The following is a 27,709-nucleotide window of genomic DNA, read 5'->3' as shown; positions in this document are numbered from 1 at the left end:
GGGGCTACTTTGCCTCCAGGAATTTCTACTACACTCCCCACCCCCACTCTCCCTATCGTCTTTAAAGGGTTAAGAGAAACCCTCGCAGCCTTCCCTCCACCCTGGTCGCTGGGCCCGAAGGCTCGCTCGCTCAAGGGAGTCTGCCGCCGCCTCCGCGGCCCGCCCCCCCCCTTCCCGTCCTTCAGCCGGGAGGGAGCCTGCATGCCTGTCTAGACCGATCTATCACAGGCACACCAACAACACCCGCGAGAGCGCGGAGACCCTACCCAGGTCCCCCTGCCCGCACGGTTCCCGGCGGACAGAGCCCTGGAGCGTGACCGCGCCTGCAGGGTCTGGGTGGGAGCCTACGGGCTCGGGCTGCCCCGAGCGCACAGCGGGTCCGCCCCGGCCCCGGCCCCCAGCGCTCCCGCCAGCCCGGCTGCCGGGGCACAGTCACAGCTCTGCGCGCTGGGCAGTCCTATTTTTATCTTGTCTAATCCCAAACTGGGCGGGGAGCACAGGCGTCGTGCTTAGAGAACAAGAGATAGGCGAGGGAGGCGGGGAGGAGCAGCCAGGCAGCGACGCGAGCGGGAGCGAGTTAAAGACACAGTCGAGGCGACCGAGAGCAGGAAGAAAGAGCGGGCTGCGCGGGCCTCGAGGCGCCGCACGCAACGCGCCGCCCGGCGAAGTTACACTCGCCTCCCGGTCGCCCCTCGCCGCCCGTCCCTCCCCACTTCCCAGCGGCGCTCTCCGCAGCCCGGGCCGCGGGGCCCCGGCCTGTGTGGCAGGCAGAGGCCCGGCCGGCCCTGCAAAGGGCTGGAGAGAATCGCTAATGAGCTGTGCGGCCCATTGATCCGGAGAACACTTCCTAATTAACTCTCAGTCACCTACTGGTGACAGCGCCTCAAAGGACAGCGCTGGGGCCGTCCGAGCCCCAACCCCGACCTGCCCGCGGAGCGCCTGGCGCCCGAACCCCGCGCGCCCCCCCTCACTACCCCAGGCAATCCCGGTGAGTGGCGGTGTAAACCCGCACACTAAAGGCCAGCCTCGGATTAAACCTGGACGGCATATTAATCACCGCCATCTCCCCCCTTCCTCCACGCGGTGAAATCATGCCCAAAATAAACACGGGAACCAACACTGCAAAGCCCAGACCAGATAACAGGTCGGGGGTGGAGTGGGAAGGGTCGAGAAACAAACGTATTTTCCAAGTGTCCACGTACAGGAGTCTCGGAGGCCGACAATTAAAATGCCTTCCACACAAGCAATTCTGTTGGCCAAACCGAATCCAACACCTCGTAAGGATTGATTTCGGCCCGCGGTGTCCGTTTCCAGTGCCACAGGAAGTGTCAGATGGCTAGAAATACCCAAGTCTGTCTGCGTTCACCACCCACCACCTTCTGGGGTGGGCCATTTCCTCCTCGTTTTTATTCCCAAGTCATTTTAAGGATTTTTCTCCAGAGACTACCCCTAGAATCAAATACCACTACCCCTCCTCTGGCCTTCTCTCAAAAAAGAAAAAAACCAAAAAAACAGCTAAAACCCTGAGCTGTCTACTCTAGACACAGGAGGCTGTACGAATACCTATTTGAAGCGCGCTGGTTTCTTTTTTTAAGGTTTGTTTTTAAATACACATAACCCTCCCCCCTCCTTCGCTCTTCCAACCCCCCAACCCTTTAGACGCCGGCGGCGCGCGCCCTCGCGCGCGGGCACTCACAGCCTCTAGCTGGAGATCGCGGACTTTCTGGAAAAGATTCATTAACTGCAAATTAAGCCTCGCCCTGGCCTCGGCCTACACGCGGCCAGGCTCAGCCGTCTCAGGGACCCGGGGACGTGCCCACTCGAAAGTGCAGGCGGCGGGAAGCCCGCCGGGACCACGCTTGCCTCGAGCCGCCCTACTCCGCACACGGCGCCCCGGGGCTTGCTTGGTAAACAGCAGGAGCACGTCGCCGCCGCCCCGAGCCCCCTAGTTGGCGGAGGCTCTGCAGCGCAGCCGCCCGCCTGCTCCGAGCGCGGGCCCCGCGGCGCGGCGGCGCCTCGCCCTCCCCGCCTCGGCCGAGGATCGCGCCCGGGTGCGCAAGTTCCTCTTCGCCCTCAGCCTCTGCGCCGCACGCCCTCCGAGTGGGACCAACTTCCTCCGGCCGCAGACCCGCACACGCCCTACAGGGCTTTCCACCAGACTCCTCTCTGCCCAGAGGAGGACCCAGGTCTCGCCCCCCCGCCCGCCGCCGCCCCCGCACGATCTACCCCCACTCCTGGGGTCTCACAACTTAAAACCTACCCCACGACGTCGCGGGGAGGGTGGGGGTGGACCAGGGTGGCAGATTAAAATTTTAAAAGAACATTTACAAAACAAAGCGTCTGACCTGACTGGCTGGCTGGCGGGCGGGCCGAGTCGGAACCCCTCGCTCTGCTCGATTTCCTAGTATTTTTTTTTTAATCCACGTGATTCACGCTTTAGAGCAAGCCAAAAAACAAAAAAAAACAAAAAAACAAAAAACCGGGACTCCCCTCCCGAGTCGCGCGGCAGCGGCGGCAGGTCGAGCTCGGCTCGGCCCGGGGCGCCCGCCACACACACCCTCGCGCACGCACACGCCGTCGTTCCACGAGCAAGAACGAGCTGCCCCCGGAGAGGCGAGACGAGGCAGCAGCGGCTGGGGGTTTTTACAGTTCTTTCCCGAGTCGAAAAAGAAAGCAGACGGGAACCCGCCGCCCTCCCCTTCCTGCTAGCGAGCTAACGCCGAGCCGAGCTTCCCAGCTTCCAGCGCAGCTCACCCCCCCCCCGCCCCCCCGCCGCCCGACTCGCGGCGCTCAGCGACGACCGCGCTCCCGCGCACACAGGCACACACTGCCTGCAAACTTCCACTCCGCGAACTCCCTGCTCTCCTCCCAGCCCCCAGGGGGGCGGCAGCCACCCCCCCGCCGCGCCCCCCCTCCCCGAAGCCCACGCCGGGCCGCTTAGGTTGGCTGCATTTTTAATAACTTACAGCTAGGAAATAAAAACGAAAGCGAGCAAGGCAGCCAAAGTGAAGCGCGAGGCACAAGCTTCGAGGGGTACGCGAGAGAGTCAGAGGAGCCACCCGCCGCTACTCTGGGCCCCGAGGGAGGGGGCCGACTGCAGCCCGCCGCACGCACGCCCGCCAGCCCGCGCGGCCTCCCCGGGGAAAGGTGTTCCGGACACTGACCTGAAATCCCCGGCCGGGGAGTAAGCAGGGAGCCTGCGATCCGGCGCTTTGAAGTTTTCCCCGGAGCAGAGTCGAGGCGGCGAGGAGGAGCGACGGGAGGTGGGGTGGGTGGGGAGAGGTGTGCGGGCTTGGAGGAAAGTGGGGTGGCGACGTTGGCGATGGGAGAAGGGGCCGGGCCGGGGAAGCGCGGCGAACAGCAAAGTTTGCCGTCCCCCGCTGCCCGCAACCCGCTCGCGGCGCCGCAATCGCTCGCCTCCCTCGCCGTCTGCTGCCAGCCGGCTGCCCTCGGGGTCGGCCCCGCCGAGGGGTGGGCTCTGGGCCGGGTGGGGGCGGGGCAGGGCGGGGCGGGCTCAAAGCCTCCGGGCAGGTGGCGACAGCCCCGCGCGATCCTCCGGGCTCCGGCGGCTGGGCCGGGCTCGGCCGGGCTCAGCAGCTCTCGCGCCGCCGCTGCTGCCGCCCGCACTCGGGCAGGAGCCCCAGCGCCATGTTGACGGTTCGCCGCGAGCGCCCGCTCGGGCTGGGTGTGTGAATGTGTGTGTGTGAGTGTGTTGGCCAAGTCTTCCCTGCGCGGCGACAGCGCGGCTTGGGCTCCCCGCCCGGCAGCTCGCGGGCTCCCCCTCCGCCGCCGCTGCCGCCTCGCTCCCGCTCTCGGTCGCGGTCTGGGCTCCGGCGCGTCTTCCCCGCTGCCGCCGAGCTCGGTCCGCGTTCAGCAAGGAGCGTAGCTCTGCCTCACCTCGCCGCTGGGAGCCCAGGCTCCGTCTGCCGCCGCACGCCGCGATCCCAACGCGTCCCCCCTCCCTGGTTCCCTCCTCTTCCTCCTCCCCCTCCCTCCGCCCTCTCGCCCGCCCTCCCTCCCTCCCTCCCAGCAGCCGCCTCCCCTCCCCCCGCAGGCGCAGCGCTCGGGCGACAGCCGCCCGCCCGCCGCCGCCTCCAGCTCTCGCAAGTTTGAGCTCCCCCAGCCTCCGCTCACCCTCCGCTCACCCTCCGTTGCGGCGCCTGGGCGGTGGGGTTTCGGAGGGGTGATTCCCCAAGAAAGGTTTGCCCGAGTTTCCCCAACCGTCATCGATTCCTGGCGCGTTTCACCTCTCTGGGTCCGAACCCCAGACCACTTGGGTGGCGTCCCCCTCGCCCCTTGTCCTCCCCTCCCCCGCTCGGACCGAGTTGGCTGCGCACACCCCGCCCGGGCGCGCGTCCTGGGCGAGCGAGAGACCGACTTGGGCGGCGGCGGCGGCGGCGGTGCGGGCGGCCCGCTGATCCTGAGCCGAGGGGATGGGGGGCGGCGGGGGCGGCTCTCCCAGCCGCGCGCCGAGACTCCCCTCGCTACCCAGAAGGCCAGTGGAGGACCGCAATTACCATAAAGCGCCTAGCACTCGGTTCAGCCAAAGCTGTCAAACCCCAGCGGCAGCCGCCGCTGCCTCCTCTCGCCACCAGCGCTGCGCTCTCTCGGTCGTGCGTCCCCTCCGAGACCAAGCAGAGCCTGGCGAGTGCGCGTCGGTGCCCATCCACACCCTGGGTCCCCCCTTCCTCCCGGAGAAGCCCTTTCCCATTTCGGTGTCAAGAGCTACCTGCGAACACCACCTTGGGCAACGGTGGCCGTTCCGCCCGAACTCCGCGCCCGAGTTCCCCGGACGTTTCGATTGTGTGGGAATTGTTTGGAGAGGCGGGGGATGGAGGAGGCAGCCCGTGGGGCACAAGGAGGCGGGGGTGGGGGCGGTAGGGGAGTGGAGATCCACCAGAATTTCTCCCCGTTCTCGGGCATTTCACAGTCTGCATCTCGGATGATTAGAGGGTCTGTCCTGGCCCCTCACCCCTGCCTCGGGAGATTATCTCCCGCGTTTTATTTTCCTTGGCAGGGAGCAACTTTTGGCTTACACCGTTCGCTCCATAAATTTCCACTCGGTAACGTCGTGCTGATCGGAGCTCGGCGGCGGCGTACAGCCTGCGCCCGCAGCAGTTCAATTCAATTGACACGTATTGAGCTTCTCCAGCGCACCCGGCGCGGCGCTGGGCGCGGGGGGAGGGCAGGGGCAGGCAGGCGAGAGGGGGAAGCGGAGAGGCGAGGTTCCGGCCTCCCCAGAGCGCAGAGCCTCTAGGGCGAGCCGAGAAGCCCCAGTTCGTGAAGCGGGCGGGAAGGGGTGGGGGTGGGGGAGGGGTGTTGCGGCCTAACCGGGCCCGGACACCGCCGCAAGAGGTGACCCCACTCCGTTGCTGGATAGGCTCTTTTTATGCTGAACGTGGGGGAGTCTCTTTCTGCCTAAGGACAAGATGGTGCAGGCTCGATGAGAACATCAATCCGAAATGGAGGTGGCTTGTAAATCCACACGGAAAGTTTTAAAATATCCTGGAGTGTCTCCATGCCAAAATAATCAAGAGCATCTCAAGTTGATTACTAAGTCAAGGTCAAGGCCAAAATCAGCTCTAGCTAGCAGATCCCTTTAAAAAATTAGACTTAATACTGACTGCAGGACTGGTGTTAGGTGCGATTTTATTTATTCTGTTTTAGCTCTCAGTACATAGTTATAAAAACAGCCCTTTTCAAAGCAGAAGTGAAACATCTCTACCGTTTGAAACCCGAAACTTCGGGCAGAATTAAATCTTCACGCTCCAGAGCTGCTTAAAACAACTGATGCAAAAGACAGGCGGGCAAGTGCCCCTGTGAGCAGTTCCCAGCCCTGCTGGGCCGCCACGGCTTCCAGGACCCGTGCCTGCATAATGGAATGTACGCCTTTTTCTTCCTGGTCTCTCTGGAGGTGGATGTCTCTGAAGGCTAACCCACACATTTTTTTAATCTCCGGTAACAAGCAGAAAGACACCTGGACTATTATGCTGTAAAGCTATTTTTTATAAAGACATTTTAGGGCCAGACATTAAAAGTTATTAGACTGAACGCATGCAACTTACAGACACAGCTGGAGAAAAGGCCTCTGGTTGTGTGTTGTAGCAACATTTCTTTTTGAAGCAACTCCTTTTATTCAAAACAAATCTAAAATAACCGGGAAGGCTGAAGTTGGGTATTTGTGGGGAAACACTCTGAATGCGGTTCCAGGCAAGGAGACCGCTGTGCCACTGTGGGCCGAGAGGGAGAGCTGGCCTGGGTGAGTGCGGAGCCGTGCCAGGCTCTTCTGGCTCAGTTAGGCCACCGCAGAGACCCTGGCCCCATGCCCGGCCACCTTCTCTCCCCTTCCCATGCCTCCCCAACTCTCCCCCCAGGCACAGGCTTTTCCCGGAGTTGAAAGTTGCGTGTAACCGTCCAGAACTTTTGGAAAATCCAGGAACCAAGTTAAAACACGGAGTCTGCTGCCTCTCCGAGTCCTGTGGCCTCCCGGGGCTGCTGACAAAGGGGCCTGTTTGTCTGACTTTAAAAGTTAAAATGAATTGGGGAGGGGGGCGGTGCCGTAAATGCGAAGGGGCCAGAGGAGGGCTGACTGTGGGAGAAATTTGATGCTGGAGACAAACAGACCAGTAAATTCGCCTTTGACGTAATTTGCAGCATGCGCGCGCGCGCGCGCGCGCGCACACGCGCGCACACACACACCCTTTTTAAGGAGTCTTGCCTCCGTGGTATCCTTGGTGGGATTAAAAGCTTTCTCTTCCATCTCCGAGGGATATATTTTGCAACTCTGTGGGACTTTAAAAAATATCTTATTAAGGCAGTCCTAAGAGGCATGAATGTACGTGGGGGGGGAGGGGGTTCTTGACTCACTGGGGATTAAAATGTGAGATTTTTCCTGAGGTGCTCTAAGGTGGAGGAGGGGAGGGAGTTTACACCTATTGGCCCAGTTAGTTGGCATTATTCCAGGGAGGAGAAGCAGAAAGCTCAGGAATGGCAGTCCCGTCTTGTGTCCTCACTTGGGAATGGGCTCCGGGAGTGGGGACACCGTGGAGCCTGCAGCCTGTGCGGGCCCACTCCTGCTCCCTCCTCCCCTGCCCTCCCACGAGTCCCTCAGGAGCTGACCTGGGGGTCAGGCTGCTACACTCGGCACTCAGCAAGGGGAGGATTTCAATGAAAGCAAAGGAGGAGGCGGCGGGAGAGAGCCAGCGAGTGAGCGCAAGGGAGGGGAGGCCGCACAGGCAGCGGAGAAATAAAGAAATAGGCACAGAATGGCGAGGTGCTTCCAACTGAGCCGCAGGGCCGCTCCTCTCCCACCTGCCTCTTGTCCCCTGGGAAGGGTCTCCCAGTTATAACCTATGGCTCTCAGGCACTCTCTTGCTGCGGATTCTATCCAGCCTCTGCAACTGGACAAGCAGGTTGGCACTTCCGGGGAGCAGGCCTGGAGCCTGGTCGCCCTTTTCCTGCCAGGCTGACTGTGTAAGGTCTGCCAGGCCCTCTTCCACACCTTCAGTCACCGCCCAAGGCCTACGGGAAAGGCCATGCATCCCGTGGTGCGGTTCTTACCTGGCGTTTGGGGGACCCTGGGACCCTAACATGGTGCGCGGGGTTTGTTTGTAACATACTTGCAGGAACCAAGTCATAAAGCTCCGTAGGCCCCGATGGCGCTCTTCGGAGGCTGTTCTCACGTCTATGCCACTGGTGATCGGAATAGGTGGGATTTGTGTGATTACAGAGAATGCATTTTTACTCTATGTAGTGTGAGCTAGCCTGTTCATGTTAACTATTTTTAAAAACAAACACCTACAATAACAGTCTTCCCTGGTCACTTTGTAAAAGAGCTCTGGGCTTACCAAGTGGCACTTAGAAGGCCCACTGGCCCATCTTCCAAGCACAAGGCATCCTTGTCCCAGGGATTTCACTTATCTGGAAACATCTAAAGGTAGCTGCCTTCCCTGGTAGGAGTCTGCTAGACTTAGAGGTCTCCAGGTTGAAGACAGTTGCTCTTTCTGTCTAGTCTTTGAACGGTTACGGGGCGTTTGTGGGGGGAGGGTCCAGACGGCAGGCCCAACATGGTAGCAACTACCTCTCCGAATTTCTGGTCTGGGCTAGATTTTAGGCTCTGACCAGGCACCGGTGGGTGAACTACCGCTGACACTGAGGGGCTTGCTGGGTAGACGGATGTCAGCCGAATGAGCATAGATACTGGCGGCTTGGGGAGGCCCCGTCTTGCGCCCCACCTGGCCCCTGCTTAAGAGCCCTCGAAGCCACCGAGCTGGGCTGGATGCGCCTGTAGATAGACTCAGACGCCACGTCCCGCCCCGGCTGCTTATTTAGCGAGGTGCCTCCAGCTCATATTCTACCCAGTCGGGGTCAGCGAGTGGGAACCGCGGGGAGAGGGGGCGGAGAACACCAACTCCTCGCTCGCAGACCCAGCAGGGCGGCCTTCCGCCCGAGCCGTTTGATTTGCAGCTTCCCTCCTCGGTGGCCGCGGGCCCCCTGCGGACACGCACCACCCTGAGCCCCTTCGCGGGCACTATCCCGGGGACTGGAGGGACCTGGAAGGCTCCGCCAGCCCCTCGCTCGGGGTAGGAAGGGAGTACCGCCCAGCAGATGAAAACGCGGCGCTGGCCTGTCCCTAAGCACCTCTGAGGCCCACCACAAAGTCGGGCGCAGAGGTGAGTGGCGCGGGGCGGTTGCCCCGGGAAGGTCAGCCAGGGAGCAAAGCTTGGGGCTAGCGCAGGGCTGGGGATTCCAAACGGCCTAATCCGCTGCACTTCCCCCCCCTCCCTCCCTCTCCGCTCCGGGTCCAATCTGCTCGGCCTTCGCCCGCGATGCTCCCCCCATCCCGGCGTCTCCAGCACGTTGGCAGTCGCGCAGCCCCCGGCCGCGAGCGCGGGGGGGTGGGGTGGGGTGCGCAGGGTGGTTTGTTTTGCGAGGCCTGACAGAACCTTCTGTGTGCGGCGGAGGGAGGAGGCTAATGCATAATGCACAGCGCCTGGAAGCCCGGCCATTAGCGGCCTGTCGGTGACACAGACAAACGACTGAGAGGGAGGAGATCCAGCTCGCTCTGGAGTTTAAATATACCAGCGTGGAGGGGAAACGCCATGATTTAAAAGTGTGTGTTTGCAGACACTCGCATATATTTTAATGATTTCCAGCAGGCCGTGCGCCCCAGCCTTGCATCCCCCTCCCCCAAAGGGGGGACATGTATGGGGGGGTAAGAATGAAGGCAGAGTGAGAGGCCTCAACCCGAGACCCATCGCTAGCTTCCGAGGGATGAAGGGGAGAAGAGGTTGGTAAATGCACCGCGGAGAAAGTGAGGCCTAGGGAAGCCACACGACCCAAGGCCATCCCCAGATTTTTGTTTTTTTAAATCTGGCCATCGAGCCTTCCACCCCGGACTGGACCTTCTACGTTGTACTAAAAAGAAAGGCCTGGGGGAAAGAATAAACCCTACTACCCCGTTTTCCCCCCAGGCGCCCACATTTTTGAATCTTCCCTTTCCACTGACAATCCAGAGACCTCCTTCCTCCCCGTTTAACACACCAGTGTTTTTTGGCAATTAAGGCGAGAAGGGGGTGGGGATAAAGATAAGCCAATTTTTTTTTCCGCCGTGCAAGTGTGAAAGATAAGATAACGCTAAGCTGAGGCAAAGCGGTTGCTTACAACCTCCCCTCAGCGATTTTGATCGGTCACTTCTTATCTCACAAAAATGCTCCTTTCGAAAACTGCATCAAAAAAAGAAAAGGGCTGAAGGAAAGCATTTTCGTTTGGAACTGACATTTAAAACTCACCTTCTCTACACCAGCAACTCCTCCCCATCCGCGGGGCTCCCCAGGAAAAGTCGCACCTCGACTACAGGGTTTCAGGCTTTCTCGTGGGGGGCAGGATTACTAGTGTAATTAGGCTGAATAAAACCAGGGATGCGTGATGAGGATTTATCCTGCATCCAACCCCAGCCTCGCAGCCGGGTTTTCCTTCTCTGAGTTCCTGATCGCTGTTTGTGTTTCACCATCGCGCTCGTGTGTTAAAACTAAACAGGTAGTTATATTTGGGAGGATCATATAACTATGTCAACACGAAGCGGTTGTTAATGCGAAATAATAAGAAACTCTGCTGATTTTTACAGGCCCCTGTAAAGGATGGAAAAGGCGTCATGCGCCCCGGAACCCGAGAACTCTCAGCCGAACCGGCCTCTCGGGGAGTCTTACAAAATTCTTTTCTCGCACAAAAATCTCACCAAGGGGTTTCCGGAAGACTTTGTATTTGTTGAGGGAGGTTTCGGTATTGAACTCCAGGCCCGCAGGGCGGCCTGTAAATTCCCCCCAGCCCAGCCGCTGGCCCCAGATCGCAAACATCAAGGCAGGCGCCCTAGGCTGAGTTGATGAACCTCTGCGCCCACCTCCGGCTTACAGCTCCCGAGCTCCCACTTCTATCACCCCCCATCCCGGGTTCGCAACTCGGCGCTGGGCGCAAACCGAGTCTGCCCTCTCCGGGCACGACCTAAAGCCCGGGGCTAGCCGCGGCCGGATAGTCCCCGGGGAGCCGAAACCGCCGAGCGGGGAAACCCCTCCTCTCGCCCTTCCGCGAAAAGCCTGGCCCCGGCGTAGGCGCCAAGCAAACGGGCATCCGCTGACAGCCGGGCCTCACGTAAGGCCCACACGCGTCCCATTTGTCAGCCTGAGTTCCCCTCGGGCGAGCAGTCTGGCGCGGCCCCAAGGCCAGGCGCGGGCGGGGAGGGGGTGCGGGGCCGCGGCGAGCTGGGAGCGGGGCGGGGGCGCGGGCTCTGCGGGGCCCGGCCGGGCTCGGTTCCGCGTTCCTGGGCCCGCGGGTAAGCTGAGCCGGCGGGGCAGGCCGCTCCCTGGCTGGCGCCGAGGCGCCGAGCTGCGCTTCACGTGCCCGCCATATCAGCGGCGGCGGCGGCGGCGGCGAGGAGCGGGGGCAGGGAGGCGCGCCGCAGCTCCCGCGGGGCCTCCGGCCCCCCCTTCCCCCGCCCTGCGGGGGGCTGGGTCCGGACCACCCCGCAGCCCCCATCCCCGCGCCGGCCGAGAGCGGCGCTGCCAGACGCCAAGAGGCTTCTAGGGCGCCGTTCCGAAAGCTGCGCGGCGGCGGCAGCCAGGGGAGGGTGCTCCTCGCGGCCGCCCCGGGAACTTCCCAGCCGCCCCGCCGCCGCCGCAGTCACCGGGGCCGGAAGCCCTTGCGCCGCCCCGAGCGGCCTCCGCTGGCCCCTAGGGCTGTTCCAGACGAGGGCTGGTCGCGCGTCACCTTCGATCCCTCCTAGTCCCAGGCGGCTGCCCTCGCCCTGGGGCATCCCCATTTAAACCCGGAGGACCCTTGTAGAGGTCCAGCGGGACCTTCCTCTATTACCGCCATCGACGCGGCTCCCCCGGCAGCTGGGACAGGAGGGGCGCGGAGCCGCCACTCCGGCCGGGCAGGAACACCTGCTCCCGGGCCCTGCAGCTGGGCGCGTGGTGCCGGGAGAGGCTGCCTACTGTTGTGTGCAGAGATCGCGGAGGAGAAAATGGGGCTCCGAAGCTCAGGGCCAGGCGCAGCCGCGCCCTGGCCGCCCCCAACTCCCACCCTTTCTGTGCGATCAAGCCCGAAGCTCGGGGACGCGGGTCTCCCTGAGGGTCGAAGGGCCGCCACCCCTGGGATCCAGCTTCTGGCCTCAGGAGGTCGTTCGCAAGATAGATGGGGCAAAACCTGTTTTGGGAGTCTTCCCGGTGTCCGCCCCCGCTCTCCAAACCAGACACACTCATCTCCCCTCGGCCCCCATTCTAGCCTCCGGCGGGGGACAAGAGTAGGTCATGGCGGCACTGGTACGGGGTTCGGACTTTGCCACGCGGCGTGGGCAGGGCCGATGGACCCTCCCCATCTCCTGTGTGCCCAGAGGAGATCGGGCAGCCGAGATGACCTGCGCCGCTTGCCCTGCCTCACCTCCCCCTCCCCCGTCCCGCCCTCCCCGGAGCTCCTGGCCCAGGGCCCGGCCGGGGAAGGCGTTGTTTTGCCAGCGGGAGCCGAGCGAGTGCGCAGAGAAAAGCCTCCCTGCTCTAATGAGAGTGCACACAGCGCTGCAGCGAGGAGGATGATTACCCGGCGGGCGGGGGGGCGCGGGGCCGGGCCGCGGGCGGCGTGTGCGGCGGCCCCGCGGGCCCGGAGTCCCCGCCTGTCTGGCTGCTAATCGCACGCTTTCTGCTGTTACGGAGGCAGGCGGGAGCCGGCGGCCAAGCCCAGCGCCGGCGACTCGGCGGGTGACACGGAAACATGGCGCAGCGCCCCTCCCCCGCCCGCCCGCCCTCCCCGCGCTCCCGCCTCCCGCCTCGCACTTCCTCCCGCCCGCGAGGCTTTTGCAGTTCTAATGCTCTGCTGTCCGCCCGGCACCATTACGCTAGCAGCCGCTTCTCGGCCGCCGCGCGCGTCTCTTTCCCTTTTGTTTTCGGGGTCTATAGAAAACGTTTGCTTTTGTCCCGAGCTCTCGTTAAACCAAACTTGTGGTGGCAACGGAAGGCGGTGCGGGCGGGGAGGGGCCCGGGGATTTTGGCAGCAGCCGACCAGAGCGTGGTGGAAACTTCTCTCGCTGGGTTCCCCGCCACCCCGCCTTCCCCCCCCTCCCCTCTTACACACAGGCCAGTCGGCCTACCAACGCTTCCCCCCTTCCCCCCCTGAGAGGCCTCAGCGCTCCAGGAAGGAGGTCTGGGCTAGAGGGACTGTGACCAGGGGTGAAAAGCCTAGGGTGCGTGTCCGTGGGCCCCGAGTTTTTGGCACTCGGTGACCTCGCTCCTTGAAGTCTTGACTTGCCTCTCCCTCCCTTTGGTCATTCGGGGCTTTGTATCAGCCGATGGAGAAGGAAGGGGAGGGAAGAGAAGAAAGTGGTTCGCGTGTGTGGTTTTTATATTAAGGGTTTGTTGGAATCTCTCACCTCCAACTGTATACCCTCTTTTATAGGATCTATGGAGAGAAGGGGGAAGGTGGGCCCCACGGGGGAAAGGGTCAGAAACCTAGGCCTGGGAGCTGGATCTTACTCTACCGGTCGGCTCAGCTACAGCCCGGTCCGCAAGCGGGGTGGGGGGACATTGCTGAGAGGGGAACGGACAGGAGGGCCGGGTCCCTCGATCCAGGAGACGCCAAACCTCCCTCCCCCGGTCGAGAGCGCAGGTCCCCCTGGCGCGCTCCCCAGCCCAGAGCGCACGCCGTGGCTCCGCACCGGAGCTGCTCAGGCGGCAATTTTTTAAGCCTGCAATTAAGCGAGGCGTCGCCGTGTCCTCTGCTAGTGTCGATCCTGTCAGTCGCACATGGCCTTGGTGCTCCGGTCCGAGGCCCCGCGATTAGTCACAGGCTCGCTTCGCTCCTTCCCTAATCCGCCTCTGCAGGCAGCCTGGGGACGCGGCCGACTTGGCGGCGCTGGCAGGGAGCCACTGTGCGCGGGGCGGGCCGCCTGGCCAGTACCAGCCCCGCTGTGCCCGAGTCGGCGCGGGTCCCGGGGTGCGGGCTTGGGACTCCCTCCTCCCTTCACAGCCCCCAGGCTGGGGCGGCAGCGCCCCTCCTCCTCTCGCCCCACTCCCGGGCCTGCGAGATCTATTTGTGTGGTGTCATTTGCATAAAAATAGGACAAGTGTTTCAGTGCGTTCGAACGCGGGAGGCGAAATTCTTATTGATGTGTCTGTGTGGAGCCCTCGGTTGTCGGAGCGGTTTGATTTAGGGTGTTTGTGTTGCCTTCTGCGAGGAATGAGAGGAAATCCTGCGCAACGCCTTCGGCGGCCCAGCCCCCACAGAGCATCCCGCTCTGCACGGCCCGGAACGGTCCACCGCCTGGACCCCGGCGCGCCGAGTCCACAGCGAGCAGGCTGAGGGCCAGGCGGGCGACCCATTATGACTCATAAAACTGGGCGGCCTAATCACCAGCTGCCAACCCGTTTACGTGTGGCGCTTCCCAATGTTCCCTTCGCCCGGCCCGGGCCTCCAGCAGGTTCGCCCCGGACACGGCTAGAGCCGCTCAGTGGGGGCTAATCAAGTGGTCGCTCGTTCCCGTCAGCAGCGTGGCTTCCCTTCCCGGGCGACCCCCGCGCTCCCGGCCTTTGCGCTGCTCGCCAGCAACTCCTCAGCTTGGACAAATAGCTGGGAGGGCGCCGGCCGCGCGGAGCCAGTAAATCAATCATTAACTCCCCGGCGAGGCCTGGCCAGGGGAGGGAGCGGCGGCCAGAACCAAGTCAGCGGGGCGAGAGCGAGGCCCCCACCCCGGGTTGGGAGCCGTCCACGCGCCAGCAGACAGGGTGCGTGAAAGTGGGTCCCCCCGGGGCCTCCAGATCCCCTCCAGAAGCCTCCGCCTGCCGGGCCTTTCAAGCCCGCACCTCGCCTCGCCAGTCAGGTCGGGTTACTGTGCGGCCCCCGGGCAGGCTGGAACATTAACGAGCCGCCCCGGGCCTCGCGGCCTGCTCTCCCCAGGAGAGCCTGCCGCGCTTGGGCAAGCTCTTCGGATCCGGTCGGGCTCCCCCAGACACTGGCTTGCCAAACCAAACCGATTGCCCCCGTGTCGACTGGTCTCCCAGCGGCACCCTCCCCACGGAGCCCACCGTGGGGCGGCACGCAGGGGGTTAAAAGCTCCAGTTCGCCCTGGCTCCTCCACGGCGCTGAGGAAACGCTGATCAAAGTGCTTACGGGGAAGGAAACACACACGCACACTTGGGCCTGGGTCGAAGAAGAGCGACCGGAGAGACGGCTCGGGAGCCGCCTGCCCCGACCCGCTTCCCACACTCCCGGGAACGCGACGGCGGCGGCGGCGGCGGCCCGCGCGATTCTCTCCGCGGAGCTCGGCGCGGCGGGGCCGGGAGGCCGGCGGGGAGGGGGATGGAACGAGGGGGAGGGAGGCGAGCCCGGGCTGCGCGCCAAGAGGCCCAGAGCCGCAGATTAGTCACCGCTCGGCTGGGCGCTCACGGGTGCGCCCGGGAACCGGGAGGGCAGGCGTCGGCCCCTCTCCGCCGGGCTCCCGGGGGCTCGGCGCCGCGGCGCGGGTGCCCCCGCCCCCACCCCTGCGCGCGCCCGGCGCGGCTGGATGAACTCTCGGGGGCTCGCGCTGCGGAGATCCACTTGTCAGTTCAAGGGCAGGACAGAAACTCTGCAAGCAGAGTCTTGCGAACAGGAAATTTCTCATTGACAAGGTGCTGCCCCTCCCCCACGCCCGGCTTCAAAACAAAACAAAAACCCGGCGCGAGCGGTCAATGCACCCAGCCCGGGCCCTCCGTGGTCTGCGCCCCTCCACCGCCTCGGCGACCCCCGCGGATCGGCCCCGGTCCGGGGAGCGGAGAGCTCGCCGAGCCCCGGGCCCCAAGCTCAGGCGGCCGCCAACAAACAGGCCCGGCGGGCAGGTTGGGCTTGGGTCCCGCCGAGGGCGCCCAGCTGCCACCCTCCGGGGCCCTGGCAGGGTCGGGCGGGGGCGCAGGGCCCGGGAGGTTCCGCACCTTCTCGGGTTATGAACCTGGCGGAGCGGCTTTGCGGAGCTGGAGGCCGCCAGGTCAGCGGCTCCCCGGAGGCGTGGGGGCGGGGAGGCCGCGCGGCGCCGCCGACTCGGTGAATCCCGCTGCGGGGATCCGGGAGGGCGGCGAGCTCGGCCTGGCAAAGTTCCTGTAGAAACTCCATGTTTAGAAACTCCAGCGGCGTCGCGGGAGGAGGGGGCGAAGAGGGCGCGCGGGGCACGCGGGGGCGGCCGGCACCCGCCTTGCACTCCCGGGGAGGGGTCCCGGGGCCCCAGGCCAAGGCGAAGTCTGGAGGGCGGGGACGGCCGGGTTCCCGGCCCGTTCTTTTGTGTCTGCCCCTCTCTTTTCTCCACACTCTAAAGGAGATATTTAAACCCGTTTCATTTATTGAATTCAGCCAGGAGAGGAAGGCTGCCTTTTCAGGGACCCTGATATTCAGGGTAATTTCGTATTTGACATATGTAAATACTTAGTACTCTCAGGTAAGGTCAAATTATTTATCATCTTAATTTATATTTCAATAGGCCTACAATTTAGAGGCGCGAAATGCCTCCTTATGAATCATTATGGTCTATTAGGGGAAGTAATGTATAAACAGCACTATTTGGGAGGGAATCACTTACGTTGACATTTAAATGGCTCTTCAATAGTTAAAAAAAAGAGAGAGAGACATTCGAGTGCCTTTGATTAAATATACAATTTACACGACCATCAGCAAAGCCATCAGGAATATAAATTCTTCTTGGGATTTTTATTTATTTATTTCTTCCTTTCTTCCTCCTTTCCTTCCTTCCTTCCTTCCTTCTTCCTTCCTTCCTTCCTTCCTTTCTTCGTTTCCTTTCCTTTCCTTTTCTTTCAGCCTTCCAGGGCGTGCATGTCATTTAATCCCTATAGGAAAATCCACAAATTCCAGGCAAAATATCATTCTCCTCTCCTCCAGCTAATGGTTTATCAAAAACCCAGGGAATCACCGGAAGTGTGAGCAAATTCCACCAGCAGGCACCCAGTGGGATGTTTATAGACCTTTATACCTCAGTAACAGAATCAACCACTTTCTGACAATATCACAACTGATTTGTGAAACATTGTAGCTTCCCTGCTGGAGTGGAACCTTCCTGAAGGCCTGTGTCCATTCATGCAACCTTCTGTTCCCACAGCACTCAGCACAGGGCCTCGTACCATTTTAAGTCATCCTCCTACACCTGCAAAAATATCACTGGCAGAGGCTCTTCCTGACTGCCTCCCTCCCCCACCCCCATGCACTCTTTATTGAATTACTCTGTTGTATTCATTCCCTTGAAGCATCTTCCATCTTTAGAATGCCCTTCTTTAGCCCCACATCTCCTTCCCCGGCTCCCTATTTATCCGTTCCCCTGCACAGCTGTAGTTCTCAAAAGAGGTGTCTACGTCCATTAGTATTTCCATTTCCTTACCTTGTGTGCCCTCTAAAACTCAGCTCGTTTTGAAGTTATTCTAAGATATTGGGATAAATTACAGCTTTGTTTGTAACAGCATAATATTAGAAACAACCTAAATGTCCAGCAATGACATTGATGGTTCATGCATACAAGGGAACATTCTGTACCTCTTTTAAAAAATAAAAATTTGCTCTGCAGTACTGATAGGGAATGACCCCTAAGGTCTATCGTTAGGGGAAAACCATAATGTGCAGAATGGGTGTGTATAGTACGTTACAATTTGAGTACCTTACCGTTTGTGTAAAACACAACGTAGAGGGGATACAGACACATATTTGTCGGTACATGATTAAACATCTTCAACACCCTCACCACCACTTTCTTTATTTTCAGAAATGGGAACACACTGCACAAGCTGTTCCGTACCTCACCTATAAAACTTATTGCTACATCTTACAGATCATTTTCTATATCAGCACTTGGAGATGGGCTCTGGCTGTGCCAAGGCCTGTGGAATTTCACTGTATAGATGCATCATTTATCGCACTCTTCAACCCACACTCTTCAACCTCCACCCTCCCTAGCTATTCTGCAGAAAGGGCTCAAGATCACCTGCCACTTCCTTGTTGCTGGAGGGTGGGGATGCAGGGGGTGGGGGTCAAGCCTTCCTTGGCCTTGGAAGCACTCAACACCCCTGACCACTCCCCGCTTGAACTGCTCTTGGCTTCCCGGATACCACACACACATGGTTTGCATCCTACCTCTGAGTCTCTTTCAGTCTCTTTCTGGACTCTTCTCTATGCTATACTAGTTGCCTTGGGCCTGGGTCCTTCCTTCTCTCCCCCGCTGCCCCAATCTCATCCAGGCTCATGGCTTTAAATACCACCTACTTGCTGATGACCTGATAACCCTTCAATTTGTTTTTCCAGGTCCAGACCCCCATATCAAACGGCAGACCTGACATCTCAATTTGGCCATCTATGACCAGCTTCATGATAACAATAGTGAACATTTGCAGAGTGCTGGCAACCCTCTTCTAAGGACTTCCTAGAAATTAACGATTAATCCTTACAACTACCCTCTGAGGCAGGTAGAATTATTATCCACATTTTACGGATGAGGAAACTAAGGCAGAGAGGTCACAGAACATTCCCAAAGTCACTAGGAAAATGGTGGAGCTAAGATTCAAACTCAGTCAGCCGTAGAGTCCACATTCTTTGTCACCCTGCTTCACAGCCTACCTAAAACTGAATTTTTTTTAAAAAAATCAATTAATCTACAAATATTTTGGGGTATTTACTACATGTCAGGCCCTGCAACAGGTCCTGGGGAAAGAGTGGCAAGCAGGACAAACTGTCCCTTAAAAAAGAGACCTGCTCGTCCCTTGGGACCTGTCCTTTGTCCCAGTTCCCTTCCCTATGGCAGAAAATGTCTCAGCCACTTCAGTGCTTAAAGTATAATCTTGGAGGCGGGAGGGAAGGGGTCATTCTAGACCTGTCTCCTTCATCTCCCACCTCGCCTTCCTCCAGTCTGATGGCAAGGCTAACCGATTCTACTTCCAAGTGTTTTATCCGGTCAACCTACTTCTTCCCATTCTCCCAAATCCACCTTGGCCAGGGCACCATCATCTTGCCTGGGTTAGCACACAGGATTGCTAGCCCCACTGTTCTCTGTGCTGCCGCTCTCACCCTCCCCCAACCCATCCTCCACATGGCAGCTACAAAGTCTTTTGAGAAAAAAAAAAGCATGTCACATGTCGCTACCCCACTAGTTCCCACTGTACTTGGAACAAAACCCAAACTCCTTAACAAGGCTTCCAGATCCCTGCCACCTCATGGCTTGCCACTGTCTGCCTCACCCTCTGAGGGCCAGCACATATGGCCCCTGTTGTTAATAGGCTCTGAGCATTCCTCCCTGTTCTCATAATGTTGTTTGCGGCACATTTGTGGCACAACGCCTGGCACATATAGATGCTTAAAAATACACTTCATTTATTTTTTACTTTTGGCCTCGCCACACGGCACGTGAAATCTTAGTTCCCCGACCAGGGATCGAACCCGTGCCCCCTGCAGTAGAAGTGCGGAGTCCTAAACACTGGACCACCAGGGGATTCCGCCCCCCCAAATACTTGATAAACAGTAAATGAGTCACTGAATGCTTCATACGTTTTTGCTAACTCTAATCAATATTCTATATCATGGCCAGAGAAGAAACCAAATTCAAGAGAGCAAAACAAGGGACTTCCCTGGCCTTCCAGTGATTAAGACTCCGCCCTTCTAATGTAGGGGGCACGGGTTTGATCCCTGGTCGGGGAACTAAGATCCCACATGAATCACTTTTTTTGGTGCAGCTGGCCAAAAAAAAATACACAAATAAATAAATTTTTTTTTTAAAAAAAGAGAGAGTAAGGTAATTACGGGCATGTGCTTCAGGAAAAGCTAGGTGTCCGGGCTTGCAGGGAGTAGCTCTGTAGTTCTGGTGAGGATCGAGACCTAAGAAATTAGGAGAGTAAAGCATGAGGCCAGAGGAGCCATTATCGCCTGGAGAGGCTCATGGGAGCATGGGATGCAAGTATACAGGCTTTTGTCAGAGGAGCCAGGGTTCCTGGGTGTGCACGCTGAAGGCGGGCCTTGGACGTTCCTATCCTTGCTAAGTGCCACAGAATATCGGCCCCAGGAGGTGAGAGAGGGACGTCCTAGCCAAGAAGAGCAAGACAGAGCCCAAAACTCCTTAGAGTATTTTGCCTGTTGCCAACCACTTGGTCCTTACTTGGTGGCAAAAGACTGAGACCACCCTTCTTCTCCAGACCCTTAGAAACCAGAAGAGTGGGTTCTGGTCACAGGTGACCTTGGGCAATCGGAGTTCTTCTCTCAATCCCATGCCGCCGTTTGACTTTGAACAGTAACTATGGCATTATGATGCATTTGATAGCAAAGCAAGTCTTTTTTAAGGATGAATAATTCCTCCATGATAAAAATAGCTACTGTTTATTGAGGGCCTTCGCTCTTTTCAGTTACTTTATTAGGTAGATTCCCAAGTTACCTCACCAAAGCCCCAAAAATAACCCTATGGGTTAAGTATTATGATTCACATTTTACAGCTAAGGAGACTGAAGCTCACAATTGCCCTCCCGAAATATATAGCTAATCTAACTGAGTTTGGCGACGGGGATTCTACCTGACTCCAAACCTGGGCTCTTTCCAGTAGAGTAATTGTTTGTCTCCCACGCATATGCACTGTTCCCCCAAGCCTTAAACTATTTCTGGGATCAGATCCTACATAGCTTCTCCAATCCTGTCCCTCTGGGGTCGTCTTGACAACTCGCCAACTGGAGTAAATATCATAAAAGGAGTTTGTTTCTTTCTGGGATCAGCAGGTCTTGGTTGATCTGCTGTGTTCACCATGGGAACCTAAGAATTTATCATCTATGTGAAGAGTTGCCTTCCTCTCAGGTAAGCTTTGAAAAAGTGAGGGGCCAAGTTCAAGGGAAGGACTTCCTCCCCAGAACAAGTAGATTGTCTAGCTCTGTTTGGAAAATTTCTGCACCTCCACCAGTACTAAATTATGGCTCAGCGTTCGGTGAGATTATAAACCACCTTGCCCTTTCAGACTTCTGGGCAACGTTTTTCCCAGCTTTGGGCTTTGATAAAGATTACTCTGCTCTTACCATGGGGAGAGCTAAAGCAGGGAAGAGAGGATATTGGGAGAACCCACTACACAGCCCCTCTGAAGTTCTTGAATTTGGGGAGGAGGAGGGCCACTAGCCCTTTTCAGCTCTTAGGAGAACAATAGCTAGGATTTATTAAGGGCTCACTATCCACCAGGCACAGTTCTAAACACTTTATATGCATTACTAATCTCATTTCACATATGGGCAAACTACCCCATAATAAAGGTACTATTATTATCCCCATTTCACAGATGAGGAAACTGATGCTTAGAGGATAATTAACTTGCCTGCTTGCCTGGACACTCATTGCCTGATTCCTAGAGCCTGAACTTTGATCCATGCAGTCTTTCCAACTCTCCAGGCACCTGTGGTCAACGTCATTACTCTGCCAATTCCACAGGCGCATCATAATTAGGTGCTTTCTTTGGATCTAAAGGAAATGGCCTTCACTGCATGCTGGCATGCCAACGATGCCCTCTGAGGACATGACGACAGTGAATTTGTCCCAAAGGTCTCTCTGAGATGCCTCTTGTGTTCTGTCGCTTTCCAAGATGCAGCCTGTTCAGGGTAAGCAGAAGCTCTGGGATGACGCCCGTGACGGAGTGTGGTCACATCCCTGCCCTGGTCTCTTTGACAAAGCATGCTGGCCAGTCGGCGGATGCCCTCACCAGTTCAATGCCAGTGGTTGCGCCGGGACCTTCCTGCCCTATTTGCTGGCACAGGGAGCGTGCAGGAGGGAAGATCAATCTCCAAGATAATTCAGGTTCTGTCTTTCTTCAAACCAGCCTCTGTCCTCTGCTCTAGCTCCGCCGACAATGATTAATGCGCCACTGACTATTTCCTTTCTTCGGCTTCTCCCTGGCTTTGGGGTTTATTTCACAGCCTTTGCCAGAGTTTCTCCTCAGCAGAGAGTAAATACTTGGAGATTGGAGCACAGCCCTTGGTGTTACTCAGAAAGCGTCCCAGGCAGCAGGTGGCACGGGGCCATCCCTGGAGTAGGTGATGCCACTGTTTAGGGTTCAGTGCTAACCCACCACCTCCACCAATGAAAGCCTAATCTTTTAATTATTCTGAAAATACCCAAACTAAGGATGGCAGGGAAGACAATTAATAGGATTCATACGGTCTAGTCCTCATTTGTAATTATATATTATTATTTTTCTCCCTACTTTGTTCCAATAATGATTTAAGGCTGCTTCCAAAGATACACAAAACCCAGCAAAGATAAATAGAGTGGGACGTGAATTATAATGTCATGCCCACTCACAACCTCTGTGCTCCGTTCCACATATAGAACTGAATTCATAACGCCTTTCAAAAATGAGGTAATTGGGACTTCCATGGTGGGGCAGCAGTTAAGAATTCGCCTGCCAATGCAGGGGACACGGGTTTGAGCCCTGGTCCGGGAAGATCCCACATGCCGCAGAGCAAGTAAGCCCGTGCAGCACAACTACCAAGCCTGCGCTCTAGAGCCCGCGAGCCACAACTACTGAGCCCACATGCCACAACTACTGAGCCCGCGTGCCGCAACTACTGAAGCCCGCGTGCCGCAACTACTGAAGCCCCCGTGCCTAGAGCCTGTGCTCTGCAACGAGAAGCCACTGTAATGAGAAGCCCACGCACCGCAACAAAGAGTAGCCCCGCTCGCTGCAACTAGAGGAAGCCCGCGTGCAGCAACGAAGACCCAACGCAGCCAAAAATAAATACATTTATAAAAAAAGAAAAATGAGGTAATTCTGCTGTTTTGGTGGCAACACTAGGTTCTTTGAAAAGCAAGGGGGTGGTACACAGTAATGAAAGGACCGGGGAGGGCACAAGAGATCCCATTTCTAATGCTGATTCCCTCGGTGTGTGACCTTGGGCAAGTCACTCACCTTCTCTGGACTTTGGATTCTAAAATCCTCAAATGTCTCTGCCCATCTCTGAGGCCTCCCCGCCACCATCATCACCATCACGCAGGTGGAAGCCAGTACTGCCCATCTAGCATGAGACCCCCTAGGAATTACTATTAGAGAAATGGGTTCCCAGGAATACCTCTCTCCATCTCTCTCTCTCTCTCTCTCTCTCTCTCTCTCTCTCTCTCTCTCTCTCATAAACACACACACACACACACACACACACACACACACACACAGAGAGAGAGAGAAAAATCTTCCCGGACACTGGAACAATGGAACTTGAATGGTCTCTTCCCCTAAGGCAAGAACCCTTTCTAATCTTTAGCTAAAGAGACACTTCTGGGATCAGGGTAGCATGGAGAATGTCCTTCTGAGAGGCAGGGGTCTCTCCCTCCCTCAGGTGTGAGCTACTTTCCTTCCTCCTCCTATAGTTCAAGATCCTCTTAGAACTCAGCCCGACTCTCCAGATCCAGTCTCAACTGCCTTCACTCCCTCCTAACCCCATTTTTCATTTGTTTATCAATTCCAGTACCTAACACCACTGGCCTCAAGGCCGCCAGGAAGACTGATTTTAAAATGCAGGCCTGCCTCAAAAGCACACTCTCAATAGGATTCCATTTACCTCAAGTTTTAAAGTGGGCAAAGCCAATCTAAAGTGTCAAAAGTCAGCCTAGGGGTGACCCTGGAGGAAGGGGGACAGTGGAGAGGGGCATGCCCCTTGGGAGGGGGCACAACAGGGAGTTCGGGGTGGGGGGCCTGGGAATACGCTGCGTCTCGACCTGGGTGCTGGCTACGCGGGTGTGCCCAGCTTGTAAAGATTCACCAAGCTGTACATTTAGGATTTAGATACTTTTCTGTCTGTGTGCTGCACTTCAATAGAATGTTAACAAAATAAAAAATATAATAGGGGATTCCCTGGCTGGCCAGTGCTTAGGACTCTGTGCTTTCACTACCGAGGGCGCAGCTTCGATCCCTGGTTGGGGAACTAATATGATCCCCGCAAGCCGCGGGGACGTGGCCAAAAAGAAAAAAAATACAATAAATAAAAAAATACGGGGGCTTCCCTGGTGGCGCTAGTGGTTGAGAGTCCGCCTGCCAATGCAGGGGACACGGGTTCGTGCCCCCGTTCAGGAAGATCCCACATGCCGCGGAGCGGCTGGGCCCATGGGCCATGGCCGCTGACCCTGCACGTCTGGAGCCTGTGCTCCGCAACGGGAGAGGCAACAACAGTGAGAGGCCCGTGTACCGCAAAAAAAAAAAAAAAAAAAAGAGTAAAAAAAAAAAAAATACGCAAACAAACTGGGGAAGGAGAAGGCTTATAATTGCATGCGAGCTCTTGGGCAGGAGAGCCGGCTGCAGGAGAGCGGGGGACACTCTGGGTGGAGTCGGGGTGGGGAGGCAGGGCAGTGAGGTTTTTCTAGAGACAGCCAGGAAGCACGGTTTAAAATCACGGGAACAGAAGCAAACTTTCTGCTCCATGATAGAAGCAAGTCGTTGAGAGCAGTGCACCAGGTGGATGGGCCATGCTCAGGGGGAGGATTCACAGCACCCTGCCCACGGCCCAGGATACCAGTGCAAGAGCAGCAAGTACACAGCGTTAGCGGTTGGCCAGGCCCCCTGATCTGGCCTTTCCTGCCATCTTCCTCTCCTCCGCAGGAACTTCCTTCCACTCCAGACAAACCGCACTTTTCACTCTCCCCTAGACAGGTGAGCCTTTCCCCCACTGGTCCCCATGAATGTTCCCCTCCGGGAACCCCTTTCTCCCTTCTTTCCTCTAACCCTGCTTCTTCTCCCTGGTTCCCACACACCACCTGGTCATGATACCCAGTTATGGCCAGAAAGCAGTCCAGGGACCGGGGAGTCACCTCTGAGCTCTCTGACCACCCCACTCCTCCTGGGGCACATCCTGGGGAGCAAAATGGATGCCTGTCCTTGAGGTGCTTGTATTCCAGCAGGAGAGAGATGGATGATAAACAATAAAGGTAACGGGTCTTAAAATTGCCTCGGACAGTAGACAGTGATACACACCAAGGAAAGACAAGTGGGAGCAGGTAAGGGCCAGCAGGAGGGCAGGGGGTCGGGAGAAGGGGTCAGGATTCAGGGGTGGTCAGGGGAACCCTCTTTGAGAAGGTGAGAGGTGAGCAAAGACTCGAAGGAGGTGAGGGAGCCCAGAGGATTTCTGGAGGAAGAGAGTTGCAGGCAGAGGCATAGCCAGTGCAAAGGACCTGTGGCGGGAGGGTGCCTGCGGTGTGTAAGGAACAAGCAGGATTCCAGTGTGGCCAGAGTGTAAAGCAGGAGGATGGATCAGAGAGGTAATAGAGGGCACAGCGCCCTGGAGCCAGAGCAATGGTACCCCTACAGCTTTCACTACTGAGATGAAGGTGAAAACCCTCAGCCAGCTCACCAGGCCCTACCCTTCAGACCTTTGCTCTCGGCTTCTGTTTCCAGCCCCTTCCCACATCCGGGCCATCCCAGGAGACTGCCCGGATCCGTCTTCCCTCCACCCCACTCTCCTAGTCATTTGGAGCTCTATCTAAACAGCATTGCCTCTAAGACACATTCCCCCGAGCCAGGTTAGTCCCCCAGCTTCGCCCTCTCAAACCACCTGGTCCTTAGCCTTACATCACAGGCCTCACCAGTTCGCAGCAATCTATCTTTAAGTCTATAATTAGTTCATTTGGTTCATCGCCATCTCTGACAGGTGTTTACTGTATGCCAAGCACTGTCCTGGGCACCAGGGCACCGTGGAGAACAAGATTGACAGGGTCCCTGATGATATGAGCTGCAAAGATGAAACAGGGCAGCGTGGCTGCGAAGGGTGGGGATGGCGGGAGGCCTCATCCCGGGCATGGCTTTTGAGCTGAGAGGGGACCAGCTGTCTGGGGATACGGGAAAAAGAGCTCCAGGCAGCTGAAAGGTAAGTGCGCAGGTCCTGAAGTACGACTGCCCCTGAACTATTTGAGCAAGTGAACGACGACGGCCTGTGTGGCTGGAGCCGAAGGGGCTTGTCTCTCCAGCTAGAAAGGCGGTCCCACAAGACCCAGGACCCCTGTGTTTCCTCTGTGGCTGCACCCACTGTGCCTGCCCACAGCTGCCACTCACCACATTTGTTGGATGAAGGAGTAGAAATTTCATTTCTGCGCCTCCTTCAATCCCACTTTATCCCTGAACTCTTCCCAGTCGTCTCCAGACCTCCAAGAACACTTCCTCCCCTAAGCCAAAACCTCAGAACCTTTGCTTGAGATCCTTGGATGGTCAGCTTGGGGCCGGGCAACCCCTTGAAATAGTGCAAAAATGGTGGCCTTGGTGCCCGTGTCCATTTTTCCGGGGGCGCATGCATCAAAGTCCGGAAGGTCTGAGACCTGACCTTTCAAAACGTTTATGAAACAGTGACCCGAATCCCTGGCTTTGCAGATGTGGGAACTGGGGTGTAGAGGACGGACCATGTATCCCGGGCTCCCCATCAGGCCGCCAGCTGCTAGGCCACGAGACCCACCTGATGTGGCTTCAGGAAGCCGGTGTGGGTGCTCTCTCTTTAACACTTGCAGCCTCACAGACGCATGTGAGGTGCCTTGCCGCCGGCCCCTTCTGTTTGGTTGTCCTCGCTTTAACCTGCAACGCGCTCTAAGTCCCTTGTGGCTGACGTCCTTCCTCCTGGGATTATGCATTCCTTGGGGGCAGCATGGGCTTCTTGGATTTTTTTAAAATGTTACTTAACCCTACTCTTTACTTCTGCGTCTACACACTTCCAACTGAGGGACCCCACGAGCACCAGCTGCCCAGTCAGCTCCCTCCTCCCACGCCTGAAGGACCACGGAAGCCGCCACGTGGGGCCTTCACTGGCTTGTGGTCAGGCCTGTGGCTGGATATTCTTAGCAGCCTTCAGCCGTTCATCCCGAGATCTCAACTCCCCTGCCACCAGGGCTTAGATCGCTCACCGCCAGGGCCAGGATGTTCTCTGTTTCCAAGCAGACAACTCAGAGTCCAGAGTGAAGAGAAGCGCGCTTGTTTCAAAGGCCCACAGCCCAGCGTCACACTCAGCCAGTGGCTGCGCACTGCCGCCTGGGCCTGCCGAGCAGCCAGACTGTTGGGAGAACGCGTTCTGACTTAGCAGGAACTGCGCGGCGCAGCAGGGGCTCTTGGCCACAGCAGGGCGGTTAGTGTGGCTGACCTCTTTCCTGGGCCCTGGGGCAACTCGGAGGCCAGGGAGTCTCAGATACTGGCTGACCTTCCTTTCTACAGGTCGAAGGCATCCACTGTGGGTCAAGAGGCAATTCTTTTTGGTCGTTTCTTACCATTATTATTTTTTTAATTTTAATTTTATATTGGAGTATAGTTGACTTACAATGTTGTGTTAGTTTCAGGGGTACAGCAAAGTGATTCAGTTATACATACATATATCCGTTCTTTTTCAGATTCTTTTCCGTTATAGTTTATTGCAAAATATTGAGTATAGTTCCCTGTGCTATACAGTAGGTCCCTGTTGTTTATTTTATATATAGTAGTGTGTATATGTTAATCCCCAACTCCTAATTTATCCCTCTCCCCACCCTTCCCCCCGCCCCCCCCCCCGTAACCAGAAGTTTGTTTTTGAAGTCTGTGAGTCTGTTTCTGTTTTGTAAATAAGTTCAGTTGTATCATTTTTTTTAGATTCCACATATAAGTGATCTCCTATGATATTTGTCTTTCTCTTTCTGACTTCACTCAGTATGATAATCTCTAGGTCCATCCATGTAAGCAGCAACTTTAAAAAAAAAAAACGGGGGGCTTCCCTGGTGGCGCAGTGGTTGAGAGTCCGCCTGCCGATGCGGGGGACGCGGGCTCGTGCCCCGGTCCGGGAGGGTCCCACATGCCGCGGAGCGGCTGGGCCCGTGAGCCATGGCCGCTGAGCCTGCGCGTCCGGAGCCTGTGCTCCGCAGCGGGAGAGGCCACAACAGTGAGAGGCCCGCGTACCGCAAAAAAAAAAAAAAAAGGGGGGGGGGTCCTGGGGATCAGAAATCCCCGTTGTGGCTCTTTCCTGAAATCCTTGGGTGAATTCCCCTTCTGGATGAACCTGTTTCTCCCACCCTGGAGGGTACCTCACACCTGGCCTGCCACCAAGCTGTGTGTGCAGTGGCAGGGGTGGGGACGCGGGTGGGTGGTCACTGTGGGCGGGAGGGCAGTGTAGTCAGTAGGGACGCTACAGTCAGTTAATCGCATTTTGGGGGTGAAGGTTTCTGCACATTCACCGTTCCGTCAATTAACAGTGGTGTTCAG

The 27,709-nt window shown here is 57.5% G+C and overlaps 1 protein-coding gene and 1 long non-coding RNA gene across 16 annotated transcripts in view; one reads left to right on the top strand and one right to left on the bottom strand.

The window, feature by feature from the left end:
- BCOR (BCL6 corepressor) overlaps positions 1–27,709 on the bottom strand; it is an 86,754-nt gene that overhangs the window by 41,566 nt on the left and 17,479 nt on the right. For 9 of the 15 annotated variants that reach the window (XM_089904621.1, XM_089904627.1, XM_089904630.1 and 6 more), the window contains exon 1: positions 3,165–3,929. The exons of 1 other annotated variant lie outside the window; for it this stretch is intronic. The gene's annotated coding sequence lies outside the window, so the exon portion shown is untranslated. Of the gene's footprint in view, positions 1–2,345; positions 2,724–3,164; positions 3,931–27,709 lie in introns of those variants that run through there. 5 more of the 15 variants (XM_089904626.1, XM_089904633.1, XM_022556317.3 and 2 more) reach the window with 3 other exon arrangements.
- LOC149744341 (uncharacterized) lies at positions 14,869–22,572 on the top strand. Its single transcript, XR_016391383.1, has 3 exons — positions 14,869–15,152; positions 17,815–20,337; positions 20,807–22,572. It is a non-coding gene; the product is annotated as an uncharacterized LOC149744341 (long non-coding RNA).

This window comes from Delphinapterus leucas, chromosome X (assembly GCF_059928025.1).
Source record: "Delphinapterus leucas isolate spDelLeu-1000000601 "Yukka" chromosome X, BTC_Dleu_Yukka2, whole genome shotgun sequence".
NCBI classification, from domain to species: Eukaryota; Metazoa; Chordata; class Mammalia; order Artiodactyla; family Monodontidae; genus Delphinapterus; species Delphinapterus leucas.
Note: the sequence above shows the minus strand (reverse complement) of the source record. Positions and strands in the feature narration are given on the sequence as shown.